This window comes from Chiloscyllium punctatum, chromosome 7 (genome assembly GCF_047496795.1).
Source record: "Chiloscyllium punctatum isolate Juve2018m chromosome 7, sChiPun1.3, whole genome shotgun sequence".
NCBI classification, from domain to species: domain Eukaryota; kingdom Metazoa; phylum Chordata; class Chondrichthyes; order Orectolobiformes; family Hemiscylliidae; genus Chiloscyllium; species Chiloscyllium punctatum.
Window position 1 is genome coordinate 94,933,782 of NC_092745.1, and position 10,935 is coordinate 94,944,716.

Consider the following 10,935-nt stretch of genomic DNA (forward strand, 5'->3'; position numbering starts at 1 on the left):
CCCTGGCTGAAAACCCAGCATACCAACTATGGGTGTAAAAAATGATGTTTTGGCAATATTTCCCCCACTCTGATGCATTGCCCTCCACACCTTGACAGTATTATTAACTATTGGGCTGTGACATTATTCCTTAACTATCCTCATTTTGTCCAAGAGCAGCAGGCTAGTACGGGGCATCTTGCCTGAGATGCTTCAATGTCCAACCAAAGTGAGTGAGGGTTCCCCCCCCCCCAGTCACCCACGTAAGATAGCAATGAGCTGAATTGATAGTTGTTGATATCTGGGAGGCCCACTTCTCCCAGGCTGTAAAGTAACTGCAGTTCAGTCAGTTTAATTAGAGGTTGCAAGATACCAGATAAAGGAAAGCCATTCGGTCTTCTAAATATATGCTTATTAAAAAGCAGAGGAAGCATTCGCACTGGATACAACAGATGGGGTAGAATGTTCATTTTAATGAGAGCTATCCAACTTAACCAAGAGATCGGAAGCACCTCCCATCTATGAAGGTCCTGCTTGATTCTGTCAAATGAATAGGCGAAATTGGTTTTAAATAACCGATCAAAGACAGGGGTAGTAAATATACATAAGTAGAGAAAGCCCTTCTGGTTTCAATTATTATAGCTAGATAATAATGTTTATCATATGGCAGGCTTCATAACTTCTTATAAATTTCTGGCACAGAAGAGGGCTATTTGGCTCCTTGTGATTGAGCTAACTGAAAAATCCTATTCAATCCAAGTACTTTTCAAATATGAGGAGGGTTTCTGCATTTATTACCTTTTCAGGCATTGAGCTCCAAACCTCAGTCACCCTATGGAGGCAATAATTTCTCCTTAACTCCCCTCTGACCCTGCTATCAATTACTTTAATCCATGTCCCATGCTAATTCACCTCTTTGGCGGAGATCCATCTACTGATGGACCACATTATAGGAAGGGAGAATCTACAATCAAATTCGCTAAAGAAGAATGACCTTTGTGTATCAAAACTATATGTGGTTCAGTTTATGCACCCTTATTTCTAGCACTAACTTAAAATAACATCAACTTACTTTTATAAAGTATCTTTAATGTGGAAAAATATCTCAAGGTTCTTCAGAGGTTTCAGGAAAAAAACGCATGAAACTAGTAACAAACTAGGACCAAAATTTGACAAAATGGTCCTTTTATGGAAAGCCTTCAAGAATAAAGCTCAGAAGCATTGTTTCCTAGTTCTTTCAATTTCTCAAATTTAAAATTCTCATCTTTGTTATTAAATTCCACCATTGACCATTCCTTCCCATTTGCCACCCTGAAACAAAACCCTTCATCGCTACTCTCTACCTTCTGCCAGTCAGCCAATCCTCTATCCATGCAGTAGTTTGCTCCCACCACCATGGGCCCTGATTTCGCAGCCTTCTGTGTGGCATCTTTTCAGAGGTCTTCTGGAAATTCAGTTAGATCATGTCCACTGGTTCTCCATTGTCTAACTTCCTCTTTACCTTTTAAAAGAATTCTAAAAGATTTGTCAGGCATGATCTGCCTTGACGAAGCAGTGCTGACTCAGCCTTATTTTACCATGGACTTCCAAATACTCCACAATCTCTTCCTTAAGGACTCTAAAACCTTACCAATAACTGAGGTCAAACTAACTGGCCTATAGTTTCCTATCTTCTGCCTCCTTCCCTTCTTAAACGAGGGTGTTTCATTAGGCATTTTCCAGTGCTCTGGGTCCCTCCTGACACCAGTGATTCCTGAAAGATCACCCATCAAAGCTTCTACAGTTTCCTCAGCTATCTTCTTCAGTACACTGGGGGATCATAAATCACCTGGTCTGGGTAATTCATCCACCTACAGATCTTTCAGCTTCCTCAGCACCTTCTCCTGAATGATGGCCACTTCATCCACCTCTATTCCTTACTCCCTTCCTCCCCGCCCCCTTCCCGAACCTCTTGAAATTCTGGTCTGCTGTTGATGTCTTCCACTGTGCAAACTGATGCAGAGGACCTATTCGGTCCTTCCACCTTTGTTCTCCAATACTACTACAATAACCTCATTTTCGGTAGTCCAGTGTCCACACTGGCCTCTCTCTTACCATTTAGATATCTAAAAAACTCTTGAAATATTCTTTTATATTACTAGCTAGCTTACTACCATATTTCATCTTCTCCCTCATTTTTGCTTATTTAGTTATCTTCTATTGATTTTTGCAGCCTTCCCAATCCTCTGGCTTCTCACTAATCTTCACCACATGGTATTTTGTTTTCAGTTTTATGCTGTCCTAACTTCCCTTGTCAGCGATATTTGCCTTGTCTCCCCCCTAGTATGCTTCTTCCTTGGGATGAATGTCTGCTGTGCATCCCAAATTACCCCCAGAAATTCTTGCCATTGCTACAGCATTGTCTTCCCTGCTAGGCTCCCCTTCCAATCAAGTCAGGCAAGCTCCTCCCCCATGTCTTTGTGTACATTGATGACTGAGTAGGTATCTTAACTCAATTGTAAAATAATTACATCTGATTCAAGATTCTCCCTCTCAAACTTCAGGGTAAATTCTAATATATATTTTGGTCACTGCTTCCTAAGGGTTCCTTCACCTTAAGCTCTCTAATCAAGACTGCTTTATTACACATCACCAAATCCAACACTGCCTGTGCCCTAGTGGACTCTACCTCAAGCTATTCCAAAAGAAATCTCATAGACCTTCTACAAATTCCTTTTCTTGAGATCTGTTACCAATCCACCTGCATATTAAAGTCCACTATGATTATTGGAAAAGCACTTTTCTTCCATGCCTTTTCTAGCTCCTGGTTCATTTTCTTCCTCACATCCTGACTACTGCGAGGAGGCCAGCACACAGCCCTCATTTGGGTTTTTTTTCCTTTATGGTTCCTCAATTTTACCCACATTCTGACTCAACATCATTTCTTGTTATTGAGTTAATTTCATTTCTTACTACCAAGGCAAGCCTGCCTCCTCTACCCATCTGTCTGTCCTTTCAATAGGACATGTATCATTGAACATTTAGTTCCTAGCCTTGATCCCCTTGCAGTCACGTTTCTGTGATACTCTGTGAAAGTCATACCTGAGTTGCTCACTCTCAAGAAAAGCTTTTACCAACTTTTGTCTGATTTGAGGAACTAGAAAGCTGAGGAGCCTAAACTTCCAAGCTGTATTTCCACAGCTGTTCACAAGACTAGGTCAGCTGATGACTGTATACCACAGCATGCTCCATCCTGAAATGAAACCGGTGTGTCTGCTTACACGTAGAAAAGTTCTCATCCATTCTTGGCAAAGTTAAAGAAGGAAATTGTCTCAATGGATTATTTCACCCATGATAGAAACATCAAGCTTATGCTTGGAGGTGGTCCCAATACCAAAACCCAAGGGATCTATCAGAATCTGCATAGCTCTTACACAGCTGAACAAGACAGATGAACACAATTTCTTCTCTATAGTCTGCGGATGAGAGTTTGGAAAAATTGGGGAAGCGTTCAATCTTCTTGAAGGGAATACAAATAATGGTTTTAGACAACTGCCCCGAGATGAAGAGTCTATGTTGCTTACAATCTTTGTTACACTGCAAATTATTGTTTCAAAAGATTAAACATCAGCATTACATTAGTGCCAAAAATCTTCAACAGGGCAGTGTCAAGATCCTTGGTGGACTGGATGCAGCCAGAGGTCACATGGATGATGTGCTAATCCATGGATCCATACAGACAAAAACTGGCGCTGGGCAATGACTTCTGCTACAACACCTCCAGGAAACAAGACTAATAATTAACAATGAATGCAAAATCTCACAGCGATCTGTCAATTTCTTTCAGCAAATTGTGGATCCACCTGAAGTTTTGAGTTGGTATATTTGGAAGATTTAGGTCTTCAGTCTGAGTAAGTTGTACAGGGCAGTCTTTATTCAAGCTTGTACCAACACAGTGTGGAGAAGCCTCAGAGTCAACCTCCAAAACATTTTGCCATTTACAGCTCAAAACAACATATTTATATATTCTCACATTGCAATGGATAAAATAGAGACATTGGCATAAAACAAACTCTATGTCAATCCTTTAAAGCAGGATGCAACTTACTTTTTTTTGCAAGGTGCTGAGTCTTCTAATTTCAACAAGCATTCCACTTCTGTGTTAGTTACATGAGTTAACTGTCCTGACCATCTGCTCATGGAACCCAACCCTTCCCTTATGATTAATGCTTGCGTGACTATCTCAAGTTATACAGATGGTCTCTGAACCCTGAATAACTTCTGACTGTATTGTGTGATGCTAATGACCTGCATTCTAGGGGTCCAACACAAATAACACAGTTGCTCAGTGGTTAGCACTGCTGCGCATGGCATCAGGTTCGATTCCAGCCTCGGGTGACCATCTGTGTGGAGTTTGCACATTCTCCTCGTGTCTGCGTGGGTTTCCTCGGGTGCTCCGGTTTCCTCCCACAGTCCAAAGTTGTGCAGGTCAGGTGAATTGGTCATGCTAAATTGCCCGTAGTGTTGGGTGCATTAGTCAGAGGGAAATGGGTCTGGGTGGGTTACTCTTCGGAAGATCGGTGTGGACTGGTTAGGCCAAAGGGCCTGTTTCCACACTGTAGGGAATCTAATCTAATCTTAAAAACTGCTACTGCTTCAGTTGTTCATTGTTCCCTTTTATGGATATGCAGTTAAATTACCAGAACTACATTAACTATTTCCTTAAATGGATATATTTCCTCAAACTGCTTGCTGTTTCCCACAAGCCGTGCTCCAGAACACTCTGCTTCCTACATTACTCCAAACTTGTATCCTTCTAGCATTCCTCAATCCATACAGAATAAGAGCAGACAAGGGCTTTCTAACTTCCCCAAATTTGACTGAGCTCCACAGATTCAAGGATTTGGTAAACCAAACCGGAAAGTTCATGTCTAACTTAATCACTGTTAATGAGTTACAATATAAATTGTTCCAACAAGACAAAATATGGTGCTCGGAGGAAGTACAACAGAGAGATTTTGAGAAATCAGCTGATAATTTAGCTAAGTATGACCCAGCATAACGTATTCATTGCCGCAGATGCATCGTCTTAAGGATTTGGCTTTGTACACTTTCACACACAGACAGATGGAAAGTGTTTATTATTTTTCATGTTTGTTGTTTTCATTAATAAGTAATTAGTGAGTGTTGTTATGCATCAGTAAATTTAACAAATGTGCAACAGTAGCAGTTAGCATGTGAAGAGTTGCAAATGTTTTTGAACTTAACTTCAAGATAGAGACAAACCACGAACCCTGAGTGATGCATTTAAATTCTAAGGAGTTAGTAAAAATGCTTTAGTGAATGCAGCAATTTATTTTTATTGGTCATTCATGGAATGTGGGTATCACTGGCCAGGACAGCCTTTATTACCTATCCCTAATCACCCAGAGAATAGTTAAGATTCAACCCCATTGCTGTGTGGTCTGAGTCACATGTAGGCCAAACCATGTAAGGATGAGAGATTTCCTTCTCTAAAGGGCATCAGTATACCAGATGCGTTTTCGTTAATGGTTTCATGGTCAACATTACACTCTTGAGTCCAGATTCTTTACTGAATTCAAATTCCACCATCAGCCATGGTAGGATTTGAAGCCTGGTGCCCAGAACATCAGCTGAGTTGTATTAATAGTCTAGCGATAATACCAGCAAGCTGGGAGGCTGGGGCCGATGAGTGTTGCTGCAAAGACGGAGTATCTTCTTGGAAAACAGCAGATGCTTTGCCCCATGTTTCAGTAGCAAGGCCTGAACAAGGAGGAGATGTTTATCAAAGAGGTGAAAAAGTTTACATCAATAACAACTAAGACTCTACTGTCAAAAACTCAGGGATTCAGGGTGAGCATGAAAATTGGATACTAAATTGGCTTTACAGCAGGAGACAGAGGGTGGTGGTGGAGGGTTGCTTTTCAGACTGGAGGCCTGTGACCAATGGTGTTCCACAGGAATTGGTACGGACCCCACTTTTGTTTGTCATTTATAGAAATGATTTTGATGAGATTATAGGAGGCATAATGAGTAAGTTTGCAGATGACACCAAAATTGGTGGGATAGTGGACAATGAGGAAGGTTATCTAAGATTACAAAGAGATCTTGATCAGTTGGGCCAATGATGAAGAGTGGCAGATGGAGTTTAATTTAGATAAATGCAAGATATTGCATTTTGGTAAAAACAAATGAGGGCAGGAATTATACAATTAGTGGTCGGGTCCTGGTAGCGTTGTCAAACAGAAAGATATGGGGCTCAGGTACATAATTCTTTGAAATGTGCATAATAGGTAGACAGGGTGGTTAAGAAGGTAAAAACAATGACTGCAGATGCTGGAAACCAGATTTTGGATTAGTGGTGCTGGAAGAGCACAGCAGTTCAGGCAGCATCCAAGGAGCAGCAAAATCGACATTTTGGGCAAAAGCCGTTCATCAGGAATAAAGGCAGTGAGCCTGAAGCGTGGAGAGATAAGCTAGAGGAGGGTGGGGGTGGGGAGAAAGTAGCAGAGAGTACAATACGTGAGTGGGGGAGGAGAGGAAGGTGATAGGTCAGGGAGGAGAGGGTGGAATGGATAGGTGGAAAAGAAGATGGACAGGTAGGACAAGTCATGGGGACAGTGCTGAGCTGGAATTTTGGAACTGGGGTGAGGTGGGGGAAGGGGAAATGAGGAAACTGTTGAAGTCCACATTGATGCCCTGGGGTTGAAGTGTTCCGAGGCAGAAGATGAGGCGTTCTTCCTCCAGGCGTCTGGTGGTGAGGGAGCGGCGGTGAAGGAGGCCCAGGACCTCTATGTCCTCGGCAGAGTGGGAGGGGGAGTTGAAGTGTTGGGCCACAGGGCAGTGTGGTTGATTGGTGTGGGTGTCCCAGAGATGTTCTCTAAAGCGCTCTGCTAGGAGGCACCCAGTCTCCCGAGTGTAGAGGAGACCGCATCGGGAGCAACGGATGCAACAAATGATATTAGTGGATGTGCAGGTAAAACTTTGATGGATGTGGAAGGCTCCTTTAGGGCCTTGGATGGAGGTGAGGGAGGAGGTGTGGGCACAGGTTTTGCAGTTCCTGCAGTGGCAGGGGAAGGTGCCAGGATTGGAGGGTGGGTTGTATGAGGGGCGTGGACCTGACCAGGTAGTCACGGAGGGTCTTTGCGGAAGGCGGAAAGGGGTGGGGAGGGAAATATATCCCTGGTGGTGGGGTCTTTTTGGAGGTGGCGGAAATGTTGGCGGATGATTTGGTTTATGCAAAGGTTGGTAGGGTGGAAGGTGAGCACTAGGGGCGTTCTGTCCTTGTTACGGTTGGAGGGGTGGGGTCTGAGGGTGGAGGTGCGGGATGTGGACGAGATGCGTTGGATGGCATCTTTAACCACGTGGGAAGGGAAATTGCGGTCTCTAAAGAAGGAGGCCATCTGGTGTGTTCTGTGGTGGAACTGGTCCTCCTGGGAGCAGATACGTCGGAGGCGGAGGAATTGGGAATACGGGATGGCATTTTTACAGGAGGTAGGGTGGGAAGAGGTGGAATCAGACTCCCACTTCCTCCAGATCTCCTTTGAATCCTCCCACTTCCTCCAGACCAAAGGCTAGCCATGGGCACACGTATGGGCCCCAGCTATGCCTGTCTCTTTGTTGGCTATGTAGAACAGTCGATCTCCCGTAATTACACCAGCACCACTCCCCACCTCTTCCTCCGCTACATTGATGACTGCATTGGCGCCACCTCATGCTCCCGCGAGGAGGTTGAGCAATTCATCAACTTCACCAACACATTCCACCCTGACCTTAAATTTACCTGGACCATCTCTGACACCTCCCTCTCCTTCTTGGACCTCTCCGTCTCCATTAATGACAACCGACTTGACACTGACATTTTTTACAAACCCACCGACTCCCACAGCTACCTGGATTACAACTCTTCCCACCCTACCTCTTGCAAAAATGCCATCCCGTATTCCCAATTCCTCCGCCTCCGCCTCTTACCTGTTCCCTCCGTGACTACCTGGTCAGGTCCACGCCCCCCTATAACCCACCCTCCCATACCGGCACTTTCCCCTGCCGCCACAGGAACTGCAAAACCTGCGCGCACACCTCCTCCCTCACCTCCATCCAAGGCCCTAAAGGAGCCTTCCACATCCATCAAAGTTTTACCTGCACATCCACTGATATCATTTATTGTATCCGTTGCTCCCGATGCGGTCTCCTCTACATTGGGGAGACTGGACGCCTCCTAGCAGAGCGCTTTAGGAACATCTCCGGGACACCCACACCAATCAACCACACCGCCCTGTGGCCCAACATTACAACTCCTCCTCCCACTCTGCCGAGGACATAGAGGTCCTGGGCCTCCTTCACCGCTGCTCCCTTACCACCAGACGCCTGGAGCAAGAACGCCTCATCTTCTGCTTCGGAACACTTCAACCCCAGGGCATCAATGTGGACTTCAACAGTTTCCTCATTTCCCCTTCCCCTACCTCACCCCAGTTCCAAACTTCCAGCTCAGCACTGTCCCCATGACTTGTCCGGACTTGTCCAACCTGCCTATCTCCTTTTCCAACTATCCACTCCACCCTCCTCCCTGACCTATCACCTTCATCCCCTCCCCCACTCACCTATTGTACTCTATGCTACTTTCTCCCCACCCTCACCCTCCTCTAGCTTATCTCTCCACACTTCAGGCTCTCTGCCTTTATTCCTGATGAAGGACTTTTGCCCGAAACGTTGATTTTGCTGCTCCTCGGATGCTGCCTGAACTGCTGTGCTCTTCCAGCACCACTAATCCAAAAAAAGAGTGGTTAAGAAGGCAATTAGCACACTTGCCTTCATTGCTCAGACCTTTTATAGGAGTTTGGACTTCATCTTGAGGTTGTACAGGATGTAGGTGAGGTCTCTTCTGGACTATTGTGGGTAATTTTGGTCACCCACTTATAGGAAGGACATTATTAAAATGGAGAGCGTTCAGGAAAGATTTACTAGAATTTTGCTGGGAACGGGGGGAATAGACTGATTGGCTGAGACTTTTATCAGTAGAGCATAGCTGGTTGAGGGGGTGACCTTATATAGGTGTATAAAACCATGAAGATTAATATAGCTATCCAGATGCCTTTTAAATGCTGCAATTGTACCAGCCTCCACCACTTCCTTTGGTAGCTCATTCCATACACGTACCACCCTCTGCATAAAAAAGTTGCCCCTTAGGTCCCTTTTGTATCTTTCCCTTCTCACCCTGAACTTATACCCTCTAGTTCTAGACACCCCCACCCCAGGGAAAAGACCTTGTCTATTTATCCTATCCATGCCCCTCATGATTTTATAAACCTCTATAAGGTCACCCCTCAGCCTCCGACGCTCTAGGGAAAACAGCCCCAGCTATTCAACCTCTCCTTCGAGCTCAAACCCTCCAACACTGGCAACATCCTTGTAAATATTTTCTGAACCCTTTCAAGTTTCACAACAACCTTCCAATATTCAAAAAGTGGCCTAACCAACATCCGGTACAGTCGCAACATGACCTCCCAACTCCTGTACTCAATACTCTGACCAATAAAGGAAAGCATACCAAATGCCTTCTTCACTATCCAACTACCTGCGACTCAACTTTCAAGGAACTATGAACCTGCACTCCAAGGTCTATTTGTACAATGACAGTCCAAAGGACCTTACCATTAAGTGTATAAGTCCTGCTCTGATTTGCTTTTCCAAAATGCAGCCCCTCACATTTATTTAAATTGAACACCATCTGCCACTCCTCAGCCCATTGGCCCATCTGATCAGGATCCCATTGTACTCTGAGGTAATGTTCTTTGCTTTCCACTGCATTTCCAATTTTGGTATCATTTGCAAACTATACCTCCTATGTTCACATTCAACTAATTTATATAAATGACGAAAAGCAGTGGATCCAGCACTGATCCTTGTGGTCCACCACTGGTCACAGGCCTCCAGTTTATTGTGAAAACATTTTCTATTCATGGAGGAAACTATGTTGATTTTGAGGCAATGAGAGAGTCTCACAACTAATCAGACAACCGTTATACTTTGGCAGAAAGACCTTAAATGGTGATCTTCCCTCACTGCCCATTGACAGCAGCTGCCCCAACCTTTAGTGCATCCCTCAGCAATGCAGTCCTGGATCTTGGAATGTGCCAGTCTGCAACATTCAGTGAAGGTTAACTCTTTACACTGTAAGGCCACCAAATGTTGGGCACACTAAAGAGTTGATGGTACTCCAGGCGTAGTCAATGTTTGTCTCAGTGTGCATTCCAGGGAAGAGTCCTTAGAGTACAGAGTTCTGTATCATGGATCTGCTCAGGAAGAACCTCAACAAAGACTACTGCATCTCCCTCCTGATCTCCTTTGACAAGGTATATTCCAGAAGGGGATGTATGATGGTCTCTTCACTCACACAGATGCTTTGTCAACAGCATGCGATGGTATACAGAGACCAGGCATGCACAAAGGATCTAAAAGGAGGTAAAAACAATGACTGCAGATGCTGGAAACCAGATTCTGGATTAGTGGTGCTAGAAGAGCACAGCAGTTTAGGCAGCATCCAAGGAGCTTCAAAATCAATGTTTCGGGCAAAAGCCCTTCATCAGGAGTAAAAGAAGGGCTTTTGCCCGAAACGTCGATTTCAAAGCTCCATGCACAAAGGATCTGACAGGCAGTGCTCTTCTCACCACCAGACAAGCTACATCTTGGTGCTCACTGGAAAGTATCTGGTGATGAGGCAATCTGCCAAATGACTTTTTGACAGTCTGCTCTGGAACCTTCCAACGGGACCGACCCACTCCTTTTCCTGCAGTGTTTCGTGCACGTTCCAGGCTGACCACTTCCTGATGGACTTGTGGTCAAATGTGATTTGCTTTGCAAGTTTCTCCATGAGGTCCAGGTAATACCGAACAGTTCAACTTGGAGTGTTCCACAGCAGCAAGGCCAGACTATCATTCACAACACAGGGATAGGTAG